This window comes from Pocillopora verrucosa, chromosome 1 (genome assembly GCF_036669915.1).
Source record: "Pocillopora verrucosa isolate sample1 chromosome 1, ASM3666991v2, whole genome shotgun sequence".
Taxonomy (NCBI): domain Eukaryota; kingdom Metazoa; phylum Cnidaria; class Anthozoa; order Scleractinia; family Pocilloporidae; genus Pocillopora; species Pocillopora verrucosa.
In genome coordinates this window covers 12731936-12750488 of record NC_089312.1, presented here as the reverse complement: position 1 = coordinate 12750488, position 18553 = coordinate 12731936, and the positions used below count along the sequence as shown (strand labels likewise).

The window sequence follows — 18553 nt, the reverse complement described above, 5'->3', positions numbered from 1 at the left end:
AATGGAAATTGTTTTTATATTACCGAGCCGTTGCTCTCCGCAAGATTGAAACAAACGATGAGAAATACAAGGAGATCAGTAGATCGAGTTCCAAGTTGCTTCAGAAAAATCCAAAGGTTTTTAAGCTGCCACTCTTCGCTATTTTCAAGTATAAACACAGTCACGGTTTCCTCAACACTAAGATTTTTTACAGTGATTTCTTCCGTTGATCCAACTGACTAATCATAGTTTACTGTAACTGCACAATTTCTCCCAATGCTACGCCCAGTAGCCAATGCATCCCACGGAATCACCCATTCTTTTCTATAATCAAATTCCCTCAATTGCTTATTAGAAGACGATGGTCTCGTATATATTCCTCCATCCCGAGTTTTTTCTAAACCCTTTGCTTCATTTCGTTCAAAATCTTTGGCAAATGTTGCTATACAACTGCGTTTGCCATATGTTTAATACGATTCATTTCCTTCCTTATTACCGGTTTCCCACCAAGTCGCAGATGGCTTAGTTGTTTTGTGGAATTCCTCGTTACACGGATGTTTTCTTCAAGCCCTTGCCGTGACTGAAGAGAATAAAAATCCTAATTCGGGCGATTTAACAAATTAACAACTCAGGGTTGATGAAAGGCTAATAAATGTCACAATGAGAAAGGTCTGTGTATTTTAAACCGGAAAACCTCCATATCCATAAAATTGCCTTTCAGTAGGTTTTTGTTTTCAGGTAGAATTGTGAAAACATAAAACAAGAAATTTCTGTTCCTCATACAATGAAGCTGTATATTAAAAAAAACAAATTATCCGGTTTACTTATTACTTGATAAAGCTTACACTTAAACTAAATGCTTTCCATAAAAATGAATCGAATCATATCCAAATTAACGCATAACATCTAGATATGGAAATCTTGATGTATGGATATAAAGATACCTTTACGAAAGTTTCTGAGTTGGACCAACAAAATGGACGTTAAAGGAGTTCAGTGACCTTCTCGAAGACTGAAAAAACAGAGGGGATCAATTCAGTAGATTTAAAAAAAAATACAAATAAAGGTCTGCGGATGCAACATTACAGGACTAAGAAAGATAATGAAGCTGTTAACACATAACATGTTTCTGAGGAGAACAGAGATTCCGTCTGATAGCATGAGAAACGTAAGTAAGGCTTCTAACAGTGATCTCTGGCATCGCAACGTTTGGGTCGTCTGAATAGGAAGCAAACTAGTACCCATGGAAATGATGACGTGTATAACAAAAATACTAATGATAGGTCCTGTTTTAAAATCAAGAAAGTTTTATGATCATTATAATATTCTTAGTTATCAGTACAGATTAAAATTTTTGACTTTTTAAAATTTTCTAATCGGGAAGAACTTACGAATTTTTCATTACTATTTCAAAAAATATGACGTAAATCTGATTCATGAACACATTCCTTTAGATCAAATGAAGTAGGCCACCAATGTCCTATTTATATGAGTGATAAAAAAAGTTGTCAGTGTACATTAGTTCTCGTTGATATTCAAATATATTCAAACCTTTCATCATTATGAATATCAAGATTAAACTGTTTAAACACGTTCTGAATTGGTTCCCGAAAAACGAGAATATTGTCCCCAGTTTACAAACCTGTTATTCACAATTGAATCGTGTATCCTACTTTAAGCGCTAACAAGCTGGGAAAGGAAGTTCAAAATTTCTTTGTAACCATGACTACTGGCTTTATTTTGCGTCTTTTCCAGGCCTCCAGTAAGAGGCATTTGTTTTGTGATGGAGTGAAAATGTAACTTAGGTTAATTTTTTAATAGTTATATTCCCCGTAAACATGTTCGGTTGAGGGATTACAAATCGCAATAGAACCCTGGCGTGCATGAATTGACATGCACTTGCCAAAGAATTTTCTCGTAATTATACCAAAAAATTCAACGTTGGTATTGCTACAGTTATCACCTTTTACAAATTTTCAAAACGCACGGCATCCTTAATTTTTTTTTTTTTTGTAATATCATCTTTTGGATGGTGTTTTGTAACAATTCGCTATAGCCTCAAAGTACTAATCGGGTTGAATATTAATTACGAAATAACTTGATTAGTGACGCGTGACGTAGAAACTTTTTTAAGCTCAATTAAGGAAAAGATTTTTGCGCAAATGATAATGATTTTGCCTGCAAAATGAATATGGTCGTTAACTTTTTCAAATCAGAGATGGATAAAGTTATTATTAGGCCTGGGTTTAGATTGCCTTTGATGGGAGATGTGACAGTGACGCAAAAAAAATTGTTAATGTGCACTGTATTACAAATTTACGACGACGAAGATTACTAATCGTCTGGTGAACACTCTACAATTGGCAACGATTTTTTTAAGCAGGAAAAAGTTCTCCGTAACTTCGTAACCTCCGGAACATCTCTGAAAGTTTTGATTTTTACCCAACCAATAATCAAAGCCAATTCCATGTGTGTATTGATTCAGGATAAGGGGAGATGAGAAGGAAACACAACAAATCTAATCTTCTTTTCTTTGTCTCAGATAACTTTAATTCATTAAAATTACACCTTGTTTTCTCACTAAAATGAAATAACACTGACTGATTATTATTTACGTGGGATTTAATTACATCATCATCTTTCCGATTTACTTTTTGACATATTAATTTAATAAAACGGTATATATCGTTATCTTCCATAGGAAGTACCCACTTGACGTTACAATTATTTCTTTTACTTTTCGTCCTACTCGGATTTGGTTTTTCCTGCAGATCTTAATTACAAGTTATTTCCATTAAATCAGTTATGAGTGTTTCTACTTGTCCATAAAATTCGTCCAACATAAGTTTGGTGTGTAGCAGTACATCTTGAGTGGTTTGTGTTGCTGGAGGACGATTCCATGGTTTGTTGACAGTGCCATTCCCCCGTTGGGTACCTTGCGGTGTATTGTTGTTCCCTCGTCCTTGCTGCTGATTTAATTACAATAAAACAAGTTTAGAATACCAGTCGAAATGTAGCTACCCTTTAGTTTGAGAAAGAGGATGTATGTATGATGGAGCATTCCACAGAAATACAAAAAAACACTTACAATGATTTTGACGATTTTTTGCAGATGATTTATGAGTGCCTTGGTGTGATTTTTCATAGACCTAAGTTCGTTGGTAACCAGTCTTTCGGCCCCTTTGACGCGTTTCAGTTGTTTCATGAAATATTTCATCGCTGCCATAAAGGTTTTCAATATACGAAAGTTTACTCTGAGGATTTCCTTAGGCTGAAAAATAAGAAAAATCATTAAGATTTGTTAACAAAACGGCATAATTAATTCTATACCTTTTATGAGGATGCCTTACTTGATATTCTTAAGTTATTCAGTTAATTAAGTTCATTAGCAAAGTCGCCTACAATAAATTATCGTAACCACTATATCGAAAGATATCTTCATGCATGACAATAGCGTTCACTGACCTACAAAGCAACTCTGAAGGACAAAAAAGTAAGTGAGAGACTGCTACATAAGTGTTTACCGTATGTGCTGTTTTATTGAACCTTCCGAGATGTACGATGAAGTCTACATTGGATTCATTGTAACGGTCTGTTGGCCAGTTTCTTTCCTTTAAGGCAAATCAGCGTAATTAGAACAAACTACCTATCATACAAAAACTGAGAAACGGATCACTGTTTCTTTGTTTTTTTAAATATCAGTGTGTTTCAATTGAAAATCCAGACATCATGAGAGTTATGAAAAGATGTAACTGAATGTGCTAGGCAAAACTTACAATCGTGCTGCTGAGCTCAGTGATTTCATTCGCCAGAAATTTAGAGAGAATTAAAGCGTTTGAGAGTAGAACGCGAGCATCGGCGTCCTCTTGGCACGGACGTTTAACTGGAAAACATGTCGCTATTGTCAAGATACAGCAAACGGGAAAATTTACTGCAGTAATCACTAGGAAACAGAAACATAGGTACCGTTAATTAAATACAAATATACAATAACGAAACTTTCTTTCTTGTTCAACTGAGCTGCATGGTTATACCAAGGAATAGTATTAAACGAAACTGTAAAAAAAAATAATGGGAATTTAAAAATTTAACCCATTCTGGAATATTTAAAAAAAATTTCTACTGTATAATATCACTCAAAGTCTAATAACTGACTCAGCATGGAATCCTTTTCAACGAAAATACTGGAAAAGGGAATTCAGAAATAGTTTTAAATCTTACCCTTCATTTGACAGAACTTAGCCGACGGTCTTTCTGAACTCCAATAATCTATATCTTAAACTTTGTGAATTGGGATCCAGAGAAAAATGTTGGCTCTCTTAAAGAAAAAAAATGTGATTCATGTTTTCAGATTTAGCAGCAGGGCGGGAAAAATCGCGAGGATTGTCCCGTGTGCAAACTCTATATCCGTTACACCTGCTGCATGGGTACATCAGGTTACGTTGCTGACGCCGTACGAGTAGGGCGAAGAAGCGCTTATATTTTTCCTAAAATATTTATATGGGGAATTTTCTGAAGCTACTGTTTCTTTTTCTCCAACCTGGAATCAAACTGACACGACATATACTTTCAGTGTCGTTTTTATTTTTGCTTATTTTACAAAAAGAGCGATCTCGTAAGATCTTATTTGAAATCAGTCAAAGAAAATGTTATAATAAAGATACCTCTAGGAAAATTAAAACTTAACACAGAGAGAAAGTAAGAGAAAGAGAGAGACAGTGAAATAACGAGAGGAGAAGGAGAAAGAGATAGAGAGTTTAAACAAACTGATTTATTTTGGACTAAAACTGGTCCAGAAGTATGATGAGAATCTTTGTAAGAGTGGTATCGTTGTTAGACTTGCATCCTCTTTTCTTTCGCCGGTAAAATATTCATATAAACAAAGGGAAAAATAAATGTGAAATATTTTCTGACATTTTCATATACATATTCAATTTCAATAAGTAATCTTTTTTTATCTTCAGTAGCTTTCTATACTTCTCCTCGGACATATTTACCTATGACAAGTTTACGAGAACTGAAACCGAAGGAATTCTGGTCGAAATTGCTCTGGCACCTCCAGTATCTATAACCTCTTTGTCCACCTGCCCCAACAAAAACATTTCCCGTCCTTGCTATAATTGTCCGGAATCAATTACTACTTCATTTTGTAGGCGTGCTACATCAGGACCAAAAATAAATTATGATATAAAATAGCAAAACAAAGGTTTTTTAGTTGGCATGTTTGGTAAAGAATCGGGCGATAAAATAGATAAACTTGCAATACAAAGTAATTATTTCTCTTCAGAGATAGAGTGCTAGATGAAAATTGTTAAACCCTCCAAATGCCCAAGCACATGTAAACACATGAATACCTCAGCAGCTTTAAAAAGACACTGGGAAATTTAATTTTGAAGTTATAACCACGATGTTTTTTTGAGGCGGAACAAATTCTGCTGCGATTAAAGCTATCTGTTGTTGCAAAAATGGAAAAAGAAAAAATATCTTTAAATTAACAAAAGGAACATGTTTCATTAGACATGCGTCAGATTTGCGTTACCAAGGGAGCTGGGAAGAATATTATTGTCACGAAAAATGCATAACTTTTCTCGGAAAGATTTTTCCTCGAATACGATGCACCTGTCTATCTCAGTGCTGAAGACCGAAATAAGAAAATTTCAAATTGATTTGGTCGGAGGCGTCAAACCCAACACGATTTAAACGTATTTCTTAAAAATATCAATCAACACATCGATTTCATTTTAAAGGAAAATCTTAAATATTCATTTAAATTCACTACCTCGAAACAGTAGGGAAGGAAACAAATGATCTCTCTGGGGAGCTCCCGTGGAATATTTATACAACTGATGTCTCTTGACATGCCATTAGGCAAACAAGGAAGCATAGATAGGGGGAATTTTATTATTTGGCAGAGAAGAAGTAGAGGACTATCGTGGTAGAGGGAAATTTACGGTAAGTACAACACAGAAAACTGATGGTTTACGTGGTCGAACTGAGTCGATATAGGGCTTGTTGGAACAACAGTATATTCAGTTGTGTATGATATCAACAAATCGAGATGGCGGCGGTTTTTTCACGTTAGAAAAGCATCTATTTTGGAAGCAAACGATTACTCCGGAAGGGACAGACTTCGACTCATATTCTTAATCGGATTTAACTTGGGGTGGTGAAAAGGAGAAAAGTTTTGAACTGAGAAATTAAATTCATTTTGTAAATACAAATTGTCATAGATATAGTTCGATGTTATCAATTATGTAAAGTAGGAAATATTACAGGGCTTCGGTTCTGATTCAGTTGCAGATATCTATCATTTCTTTCATGTTATTTATCCACCAGTTTGACTGAACGGAAGTTTGGACTTGAACAGAAGGGACCAATTTAGGAAAGAGATTCACGATCGTTTTACCTCTGATTCTATAGCAACACAAAAAATGAGTTGAGTGATAGGATTACAAGTGCATTTATTTGATTGGAAAATTGTTGAATTCTCTCAACAACACTTGTGCCCGTAATCACTGTTATTTACAAGTTGGTCTATGAACATGTAAACACGCACTTTAAATTTTTAACATTAACATAACAACTGTGAAACCATATCTGTGTAATAAGCCAAAAGGTTTACAACTCAGTGATATAATGTAAATTACATCAATTTCTGATTCAGAAATAGTACCCACTATGCACGATATGGTACAATACTCACAGTCCCTTCGTATTCCTATTCAGATCATTCCCACCTGAAGGTAGACCCTGCTAACGAGAGACGCAGGTCTCCATTGAAAGCAGTTTGTCAGATTACTTTGTCAATCTTAGCCTCTAACCGTTCTTTGCCGAATTTTTATTGATATTGCTTCTAAGATTTGAAACTAAGAACTGATATTTTTCCATTGAAAGAAATAAACGCAAATGCAACTACAAGTAAAGCTGGAACACTTGTATGAATGCCTTCTGCATTCGACTACTTAAGTTTACGCTTCACTTTTAGACCTAAGTTGAATTTACCAATTCCACTAAATGCAACATCGGAGATCAATTCTGTAAATTTATTCATTTAAAGGAGAAAATCATTTCAAATATATTAGGTACCATGATAAATTGAACCCGCCCAGACCTTTGGATCCACTCTCTACAACTGAGCCATAGAGAGTCTATGGTGAGATAGGCTGTTACTCTTTTCTGCACTTAGTCTTCAGAATCTTGTTGAAGTCAACGTCAATATCAAGAAGGCTAGAATATAGATCATTCAAAACCAACGACACGCGAAGTGCTATGCTGTGAATTGTAGGTGAGGTAGAATTCAGGAGTCCAGTTGAGTTTTGGGAAGTGATCTGAGAGGTGCGTATGGGCATGACTGCTGAGACATGGCTTCCACTTATGACAGATCCCACAGGTGCTGTTGCATTTGAGGGAGAGCCCTGCAAGGAAGGATGCTACCACAGTGAAGCTTCCATTCGTTAAGTTTAAACACTCAGGGCATTCCTCTCAGGACATATTCAATTTTTTTAGCAATGTTTTAAAACTAAAGTAGTGAGAAGCACTTTACGAACAGTAGTAAAACTTCTTTATTCTCTGACGCGTGTCGTCTAACTTTCGTAGATTTCTTTAGAGAGTTTTATAAGTTAACTAAACGCCTGTATTTAAAAGCCATAGTTAGCAGCTATACGGGGGCCAGGCGGGACATACGAACAGGAACAGGCGAAGTTGTGAAAAATTTGAAAATTTTTCTGGCCAAGGTAGGAAAATATTTTGGGGCCTCGGTTTTAGCTAAATCCGTGGCCTCCAAATATTTTTCTCACCTCGGCATTGATATTTGATGGTACTTAAATTAACCTCATCCAAAAATTGCTTTATACGTCACATTGATCAAACTAGAGGGCCTTTCAAAATGCTTTTTGTAGAAGTATTCATGATAAGAATGTCAATTGTCTGGTATTTAAGAATACTCGTTCGACTTATTTGCGAAAATTTGTACTCGTTCTCACGAAAGGTCATTGCACTTACCAGGGTAAAAACGATTTCCAGTTTTCGCAGGTACGATATCATGTTTCGCAGTGCACTCTCCAAATTCATCAACTGCTGAACGGCTGCTGCACCGTCAGGAAATCTCCGGAAATTGACGGTAGAATTTTGAATCAAGGATAGGAAGCTGCTCAGAATATTTTTATCAACAAGGAGAAGTCTTCCAGGCTGAAAACAAGTTGATCATTAGCCGTTAGAGAATGTCGTTTCAGAATAAACTGGTTTATTTCGACAATGTTATTTTCTTAGATTAGATGACGGTAGAAGGTCTGGATATAAAAGGGTTACACACATCGAGTATTGAAGAGATTGGAGGAGAATACTGAGCAAAAAGGACGTACCTGTAATCTGCTTCTATTCAGCGGTTGTTGTAAAGAGAACGAAAATTCGGCAGTTGTCCACTGGTCAGCTGGGGTGAGCCATTGCTTGGACTAAACAAAACGTTGAAGTGAAATGAAAGCAATCCAAGAAACAAAATTGAACATTGAAAAAATCAATTATAGTGTATTTAGTTTCATGAAAAAACTGACCCTCTCAGTCATTTAATAAATTGATTGCGTTACTGAAAGATCCATCGACTGATCAATCTGTTAATGAAGAGTACCAAATTTGGAGCCAATTGGCCCAAGTCATGCAGTGAATCTATCAATCAGATAGTTTCTCTTAGCAAGAAACTAAGTCATTAATCAATCTATCTAGACAGCCCCTCGAACAATTCTGTGGGCAACCCGTCAACTTAAAAAATTTGTTTTTAAGTGGAGAATAGAGAATAGATTTCATTCAGAGTTTTTTTCTTTGTATGGAAGTTGATTCACAAGGAAGAGATTGAGTGACTGATTTACTGAATGACTCACCGACTGACTGACTCACCCAAAGACTGACTTACTGTCTGACTGCATGAGGCCTGAATGGTTAGTTGCTGAAGGATCTACTGAAAACTCTGAGTTACTTTTTTACTCAAGGCATTCTTCCTTGCTCACTGACCGATTTATTGAAACTAGGCTAATGTATGAAACAAAATTTCAGACTTACTACATTCACATACGACCTATAAACGTCTCCTCCGAGTATCAATGACATCGGTAAAAGATGTTTTATTAAACCTCGGGCTGTTTTTGCTGACTTCACAGTGAGCAGAATGTTTATCAACAGGTGCACCATGCGATAAGGATAACAGAATCATCATAGCTACGACTGCATGTCGTGTTACAAATCCTAAAACTAAGAACGAATGCATATCAATGTTATTTATCATTCGGCTCAGTCGGTTACCGAATCAGAAAAAAAATTAGTGTATTCTCACGGGAAATTGAGTTAAAGTCGAAATAACACACGAAAGGTTGTAAATCGCAGTTTGAAGAGTTTTAAAACAATATGCTAGTTCTCACGCCGCGCCTCTTTGACGATGAAAAAAGGGTATCTCACCTGTCATCTCTTTTTTTTCTGATTCTAAATTGAGAAGGCTTGCCTCTATCTTGTGTTTAGTCCAAACTTAGCGATTCTTTCTTTTGGAGTCTCTCGGATTATCGTGAACGGCTTTTATACAGTGTCTTTATAGTCATTTTTTAAATGTAGCACAATTTGCATAAGCGTGTTCCTGTAAATGTGGTTCACACGCCGAAATATCCCCATAGATAGAGATAGACAGAGATAGAAATTTAATCTTCAATCTCGCAAGTTTTACCAACAACAACACTTGTAAAAATTCAAAAGCTATGTTTTGATAAAACCAAATAAACTGAACACTAAGCTCGTCTCAGGGGAGCTAAAAGATTAAAACGTCGCTTTGTGTCATTTTTTGAAAAAAAAAAGGAACTTTTAATTCCATAAGTCTTGTTTAAACTTAATTCTCGAAGCGTAAACTTACGAATCGCTTTGCGTCATGTTTCAGCGCTATTAGTTTTCTGAATCGGTTCCGTTGCAGGCATTAAATTATTAATCAGACGCTTACCGACTACGGGAACAAGAGATGTTACATTTTCGATTATAATTGTGCGGGTAACAGATCTGCTTTGATTTTACAATTCCGACAGAAGAAAAGTTTGAAAAAGAAAATATTTATTTTGGTACACTTTTGTACTTTTAGATTTAAGTCACACAGACAAAATTTCATCAAAGAAGATGTGAACTTGTGTTATTCGTACAAAGACTTGTTTTATAACCAGATGAGGAAATTGAAAGGTAAGTTTTTCTTGTAGAAATTGTAACAACATAAAAATTCATGGAAATTTGGCAAATGAGAACAGCAACGATAGAAAAATTCATCAATTATGAAGTACAGAACTTCGTCGCAATGAAATTGATCGATCGAGACACTAATTGGGGGATGTTTTCCAAGAAAGGCCGTTTTGCTTATGTATGTCAAATCGATAAGTTTATTTCCAGGAGAAGGTAACAATATCAGTGACATGTTTGGAAACCGATTTCTGGCATGGCAGCCCAGGAACATAATTCTCATGTGAAAAATTAGTATTTGCTTGATGTTTTACCCTCCTACATTTACATTATACGTTTGTGCGATAAGCAGTCTCTCTGTTTTTACGTGGCTGAAAAAACAAAACAAAACAAAATGCAGGAAGAATAATAGAAGGGAATTTTTTCTTCGGCTGTAACCGATCAAGTCACATCAAATCAAATGAAGTTTTCACAGTGCGCTTAACTGGGACGTTGAGTTTCGGTCACCTTAAGAATCACAGAGGGACAGCTTTTTCAAATGGTGTGTAATGTTTCCATATTCACACTTGGCCAGTACGAACATGTAACCATTCAGCAAGGGAAGCACAAATTTCACACTCGACGTTCACGTAGTCCTATCGGTCGTCTCCTATGTTTCACACCCATGAATGAAGAGTTTCGATTAAAATGAACCCGCTCGTTTCCAGAACCTCTGTGCGGTGCAGCTATAGTTCAGCCAACCAGCAACTATAAGAAAAATTTACTTTTCGCTCGGTCAAGCGGCTCAACGGAGTTGAGGCAAGATTTAATACCGGCGACTGGTTAAGGTTAAGTTGTATTCACTGTATAACATGAAGATGAAACAAAGTGTAGTCTATTGACTTGTGAAAAATCAAGCATTGTTCTGTTCGTCATTTCTCTGATAAAAAGGTTTAGATTCATCCTCAGGTAATGTTAAGGTCTTTAGGTTAACAATTTGGAGTGATCCTCGAAATTTGCGCCATGATCCAGCTCTGACGTCAAGTGTTGCTATGATTGAAAAATTACAACACTCGTCACCGGTTTCAGAACATTCCATCTATCAGAGCATTACATCTATCGAGACACCTATAACGTGATAACGAACATTTGCCACCGTAAAAAAGTTTCAAAGCTAAAGTTTCGAGCGTTAGCACTTCGTCAGAGCGAATGGAGGAATTTTGGTTTGTGTGTTTACTCTCAACTCCATCCGTGTGTGTTTTTCCTCCATTCGCTCTGACGAAGGGCTAGCGCCCTAAACGTCAGCTTTAAAACACTTTACGGAAGCCAATTTAGGTTATCAACTCATTTCATAATACTAAATCACCCTTTCATATTCTCCCACCGACGCAGCACCGCAGTTTCTTGAGAAACTTACCCCCCTTATAGTGGAGAAGGCTACAGTTTGGTTTTAAACGAGTACTCACAGATCAAATTGGGAAGACGCAACATCAAAGTCATGCATCAGCATGACTCGCGTTGTAAAGAGTATGGAAATAGCTGTTAATTTCTGCATTAATTTAATTGCACTTCGTGCAGAGCCGAACTGTAGATGAAACTCTTTAGTCGAGACAGCTGGTCAAACACAACTTGCGAAACCACAGACACTGAACAAAAGAACTTATTTAATTTTTTTTACCTGTTAACCCCTTGAGTAAATAGCATCTAATTTCTCCCCTCGGTCACATATAAAGACCATGAAAATACATGAAATAATCCCCAACTAAAGAAGCTTCTGGTTTGTAAACAGTTTTTTCTGTCAGCACCTTAATAAATGTATAGAGAACAGTATGGAGAATATGCATACACCCTAGTGTAAAGGGTCAGCTCTAGAAGTACTGACCACATAAGACCATACAGCTTTCCAAGAATCTTCATACGATTACATTGTCCCTTAAAATGACTTATTTACCGACTTATACAAGTTATTAACTAAATTCATCGTTTAGAAATACAGTGACACATATTTACACATTAGAATAGAAAGACAGGAAAGACAACGACATGGAACACCATTCTCTCACCTTTCCACGGTCGTGTCCCTACCCTCTCTCAAACAAATGATCAAAAACGAAAGTGAATACGAACGAAAAGAAATTCGCCCCTTAATTTAGTCTGTAACTCTATGGTTTTCTCTTTCTTTTCCTTTTTTTCGGAGACATGAATAGAATTAACTCACCTGGTCCTCTGGTTTTATTATGTTGTTTGTGATCTTTTTGAGCCGTAACAATCGGTATCAGCTGTTTATCGCTAATTGGTGGTTATTGCTTTTCGTACCTTAACCCTTTAACTCCCATGCGTGACCAAGACAGAATTTCTTCTTAAATTATTAATATTAGGTCAAGAAGACAGGTGATAAGAATACAGAAAAATATCAATTAGGGGATTATAAGTTGATCCCATACCAAATCTCCAAACTAACATCATAAGAATTGTATGGCAGACTAAGTAGAATTAGTAATGAGATCCTGGGAGTGAAAGGGTTAAAATGTCGTTCTATAAATCCATGTAAGTGACTCATTTTTTTACAACACTGCTCGTTAGGGAGAGTACGCGTACGACGTGCGTTTCTTGTCATGCCGGAGGTTACGCTACTTGTGCGTAAGACCTAAGTTACCTTTCGCATGGGTAAAAAAAGGTGAAGATATTCTGCGATTTCCATAAATCAAACGATTAATCAAACGATAAAGATATTCTTCATTTCGGAAAAACTTTAGTTCCGCATAATTTTGGTGTCAGTTCAACATGTCACGCGCTTAGCAAAAGGACTGTCTACCAATCTCGAAAGAAATAACATTTAGTTTATATCTCAGTCATTAGTGCCACTTAATGTTTGACGAAGAAGCCTTTTTATCTAAAGTTTGGAAAATTTCAACTTGTTCTTATCAATAAATTTGCACTCTCAAAGTCTAAATATGTAGAAATTTCTCGATTTGATCCGCATCGCTGCCTTCACTGATCGCGTGTTCCCTGTGTTACAGACTTTGGTTGATATGGTCCGTTGATAATGACCAAATAGGTTCTTTACCGCAAAAAAAAAAAAAACACGATGCATTCACCGGTAAATCACAAAGTATGTAGCATGGTGTTGTTTGTACCATGGAAGACTTGAAATGTTTGCTTGAACTGACTTGCTTTAGTCATCAGGGCTGTTCAAACCTTTTGGTACTTATCACAGGGAAGTCAAGAAGAGGTCCCGCAAGGCTGACTTCTAAGTGTTTTTCACTTTTGCTTCCTGAAGGAAATATTCAATTTTGGCAGATAGCAGTTGATCCATTTTCGAATCCTATTTAAAGACGGGCATGCCAAAGAACGGCTTCTAATGAGTGTCGCCCTTTCAGGTTGTCTTCGAAGAAGAACTTTTGGTGATTTTCAGCGTCAACATCATTAGGCGTTGAGCTGCCTTGTAAGCGAAAAGGCCTTTGGCTGAAGCGAAACACGTGACAAGTGGACTTTTCCTCTTTCCTTTAGTTTTCCTCCACGTACATTAAAACTTTGCGTTTATCACAAAACATTGCGATGATGTCACCGCCATTGGAAACTATGACATACTTCGCCCACTTCGGGAAATTTACTCTTCAAATGGCAAATACGCATTCCCATCCACTGTACACAGAACACAACTTCTTCTCCATTGTGCTCACTTATTCCATAAATGTTAACAAGCTACCCGTAGTTATCCAGTTCCTTGCAAACGTCGAGGGCCCGCAGACACCGCCCTCCTTGCGGGTCATCCCGCGATGCGATTTATGCAAATCTTTGACCATGTACTTACTTCGTAACTTTCCCTCGCTAGTCTGTTCTCATCAGTGTTAATAACCTGTGGGTGGAAATTAAAATAAACCTAACAGTTCCCTCCGCTAAATAACCAGGCTTGTGTCGCTTGCCACTGAAATCTCCGGAGCGTAGCTTGCACGTATAATCCCTCAATCATGGCATGTTTGCTAACAGGGAGGGAAAACTTCCCAACGTTTGATTAGCGCTTGTGTGACCTGAATCAAAATGATCCACTGCAAGTTTTCCTCCACTTTGGGGAGAGGGTCCCGGGAAAACCTTTCACAGCGACCTGAAACAACAGCGGTTTTGCATTTTCGTTGAGGAGGGAGTTCTTTCTCGAGGTTCACCCATACCAAGTCGCCATCCTTCGCGGTCAATGTACTGAAGCCCAAAGTACTGCTTGTAATAGATAGCACTTGGATCTTGTCCCATACTCTATCGAGTCAACTCGTTGCCCTTCACTGTCCTTCTTACTGTTCAACATGATGTTATTGACTTGCAATTGTCGGATTACACAACTTGACATTTCGTATGATGCTTTGAAGATTAGCGAAGAAAAATGCTTAAAGACATCTTGACCGACTGTATTAGAAAATATTGCCTGTCTTGAATCAATTGTACTCTTTTTGTTCCAGCACGATGTAAAACTGTCTTTCTTTCAAGAATTTTCCTGTATAAACTTCCTCATAAAACTATGCCAAACAGCTCATCATGCCCGCACACCTCCTCGTCTAATATTTTTTTTTTTTTTTTTTTATCAAACTCACTTTATTTCAATTGGTTGATATTTTTAGCGTCTGTTAGAGATACGTGACTAATATCTAGGTTGTGTTGATTGGTAGGAACGGTGTAAAAAAATATATAAGGTTTACACTGTGACGCTCGAGCTGTGACGCTCGAGTGACGTAGAGAAGGATCAAGGTAGAGACACAAACAATTTTAGACTTGAATTCCTGGGAGATAAATAAATAATTATCAAACTCTACATTGATGTTGATCAAATGATCGGCAACGATGGAATTCAGTAATTATCAATATTATATTTTGGCTATTGGTTCAATCCCGCAAGCTCTGAAACCGGAAGTGCCTTCTTTCAATAAGTCATGTAAAATTCATATCAGATTGCGGGACGTACGATTGATACCACTGTGAGCTTCAACCAAAGGGCGGAGAGATAGGAAGTATGAGTTATCCATTCAACTTCTGAGACTAGAGTATAGTGAAACGTTAAGTTTTCAAAAACATCATGCATCTGTCAGCATTCTAACGCAATCTAACGAAAGGATACTGTGTACACATTGACTGAATGGGGGGGCCAGACGAGAAATTATTTGGCGGCGGTTTTTTCACGTTAGAAAAGCATCTATTTTGGAAGCAAACGATTACTCCGGAAGGGACAGACTTCGACTCATATTCTTAATCGGATTTAACTTGGGGTGGTGAAAAGGAGAAAAGTTTTGAACTGAGAAATTAAATTCATTTTGTCAAATTTTCATTGGCAAATTGTCATAGATATAGTTCGATGTTATCAATTATGTAAAGTGGGAAATATTACAGGGCTTCGGTTCTGATTCAGTTGCAGATATCTATCATTTCTTTCATGTTATTTATCCACCAGTTTGACTGAACGGAAGTTTGGACATGAACAGAAGGGACCAATTTAGGAAAGAGATTCACGATCGTTTTACTTCTGATTCTATAGCAACACAAAAAATGAGTTGAGGGATAGGATTACAAGTGCATTTATTTGATTGGAAAATTGTTGAATTCTCTCAACAACACTTGTGCCCGTAATCACTGTTATTTACAAGTTGGTCTATGAACATGTAAACACGCACTTTAAATTTTTAACATTAACATAACAACTGTGAAACCATATCTGTGTAATAAGCCAAAAGGTTTACAACTCAGTGATATAATGTAAATTACATCAATTTCTGATTCAGAAATAGTACCCACTATGCACGATATGGTACAATACTCACAGTCCCTTCGTATTCCTATTCAGATCATTCCCACCTGAAGGTAGACCCTGCTAACGAGAGACGCAGGTCTCCATTGAAAGCAGTTTGTCAGATTACTTTGTCAATCTTAGCCTCTAACCGTTCTTTGCCGAATTTTTATTGATATTGCTTCTAAGATTTGAAACTAAGAACTGATATTTTTCCATTGAAAGAAATAAACGCAAATGCAACTACAAGTAAAGCTGGAACACTTGTATCAATTCCTTCTGCATTCGACTACTTAAGTTTACGCTTCACTTTTAGACCTAAGTTGAATTTACCAATTCCACTAAATGTAACATCGGAGATCAATTCTGTAAATTTATTCATTTAAAGGAGAAAATCATTTCAAATATATTAGGTACCATGATAAATTGAACCCGCCCAGACCTTTGGATCCACTCTCTACAACTGAGCCATAGAGAGTCTATGGTGAGATAGGCTGTTACTCTTTTCTGCACTTAGTCTTCAGAATCTTGTTGAAGTCAACGTCAATATCAAGAAGGCTAGAATATAGATCATTCAAAACCAACGACACGCGAAGTGCTATGCTGTGAATTGTAGGTGAGGTAGAATTCAGGAGTCCAGTTGAGTTTTGGGAAGTGATCTGAGAGGTGCGTATGGGCATGACTGCTGAGACATGGCTTCCACTTATGACAGATCCCACAGGTGCTGTTGCATTTGAGGGAGAGCCCTGCAAGGAAAGATGCTACCACAGTGAAGCTTCCATTCGTTAAGTTTAAACACTCAGGGCATTCCTCTCAGGACATATTCAATTTTTTTAGCAATGTTTTAAAACTAAAGTAGTGAGCAGCACTTTACGAACAGTAGTAAAACTTCTTTATTCTCTGACGCGTGTCGTCTAACTTTCGTAGATTTCTTTAGAGAGTTTTATAAGTTAACTAAACGCCTGTATTTAAAAGCCATAGTTAGCAGCTATACGGGGGCCAGGCGGGACATACGAACAGGAACAGGCGAAGTTGTGAAAAATTTGAAAATTTTTCTGGCCAAGGTAGGAAAATATTTTGGGGCCTCGGTTTTAGCTAAATCCGTGGCCTCCAAATATTTTTCTCACCTCGGCATTGATATTTGATGGTACTTAAATTAACCTCATCCAAAAATTGCTTTATACGTCACATTGATCAAACTAGAGGGCCTTTCAAAATGCTTTTTGTAGAAGTATTCATGATAAGAATGTCAATTGTCTGGTATTTAAGAATACTCGTTCGACTTATTTGCGAAAATTTGTACTCGTTCTCACGAAAGGTCATTGCACTTACCAGGGTAAAAACGATTTCCAGTTTTCGCAGGTACGATATCATGTTTCGCAGTGCACTCTCCAAATTCATCAACTGCTGAACGGCTGCTGCACCGTCAGGAAATCTCCGGAAATTGACGGTAGAATTTTGAATCAAGGATAGGAAGCTGCTCAGAATATTTTTATCAGCAAGGAGAAGTCTTCCAGGCTGAAAACAAGTTGATCATTAGCCGTTAGAGAATGTCGTTTCAGAATAAACTGGTTTATTTCGACAATGTTATTTTCTTAGATTAGATGACGGTAGAAGGTCTGGATATAAAAGGGTTACACACATCGAGTATTGAAGAGATTGGAGGAGAATACTGAGCAAAAAGGACGTACCTGTAATCTGCTTCTATTCAGCGGTTGTTGTAAAGAGAACGAAAATTCGACAGTTGTCCACTGGTCAGCTGGGGTGAGCCATTGCTTGGACTAAACAAAACGTTGAAGTGAAATGAAAGCAATCCAAGAAACAAAATTGAACATTGAAAAAATCAATTATAGTGTATTTAGTTTCATGAAAAAACTGACCCTCTCAGTCATTTAATAAATTGATTGCGTTATTGAAAGATCCATCGACTGATCAATCTGTTAATGAAGAGTACCAAATTTGGAGCCAATTGGCCCAAGTCATGCAGTGAATCTATCAATCAGATAGTTTCTCTAAGCAAGAAAATAAGTCATTAATCAATCTATCTAGACAGCCCCTCGAACAATTCTGTGGGCAACCCGTCAACTTAAAAAATTTGTTTTTAAGTGGAGAATAGAGAATAGATTTCATTCAGAGTTTTTTCTTTGTATGGAAGTTGATTCACAAGGAAGAGATTGAGTGACTGATTTACTGAATGACTCACCGACTGACTGACTCACCCAAAGACTGACTTACTGTCTGACTGCATGAGGCCTGAATGGTTAGTTGCTGAAGGATCTACTGAAAACTCTGAGTTACTTTTTTACTCAAGGCATTCTTCCTTGCTCACTGACCGATTTATTGAAACTAGGCTAATGTATGAAACAAAATTTCAGACTTACTACATTCACATACGACCTATAAACGTCTCCTCCGAGGATCAACGACATCGGTAATAGATGTTTTATCAAACCTCGGGCTGTTTTGCTGACTTCACAGTGAGCAGAATGTTTATCAACAGGTGCACCATGCGATAAGGATAACAGAATCATCATAGCTACGACTGCATGTCGTGTTACAAATCCTAAAACTAAGAACGAATGCATATCAATGTTATTTATCATTCGGCTCAGTCGGTTACCGAATCAGAAAAAA

The 18553-nt window shown here is 37.0% G+C and overlaps 1 pseudogene; it reads right to left on the bottom strand.

The window, feature by feature from the left end:
• Positions 1–13413: 13413 nt before the first annotated feature.
• LOC131770273 (tyrosine-protein phosphatase non-receptor type 3-like) lies at positions 13414–18348 on the bottom strand (annotated as a pseudogene).
• Between the last annotated feature and the right edge of the window lie 205 nt (positions 18349–18553).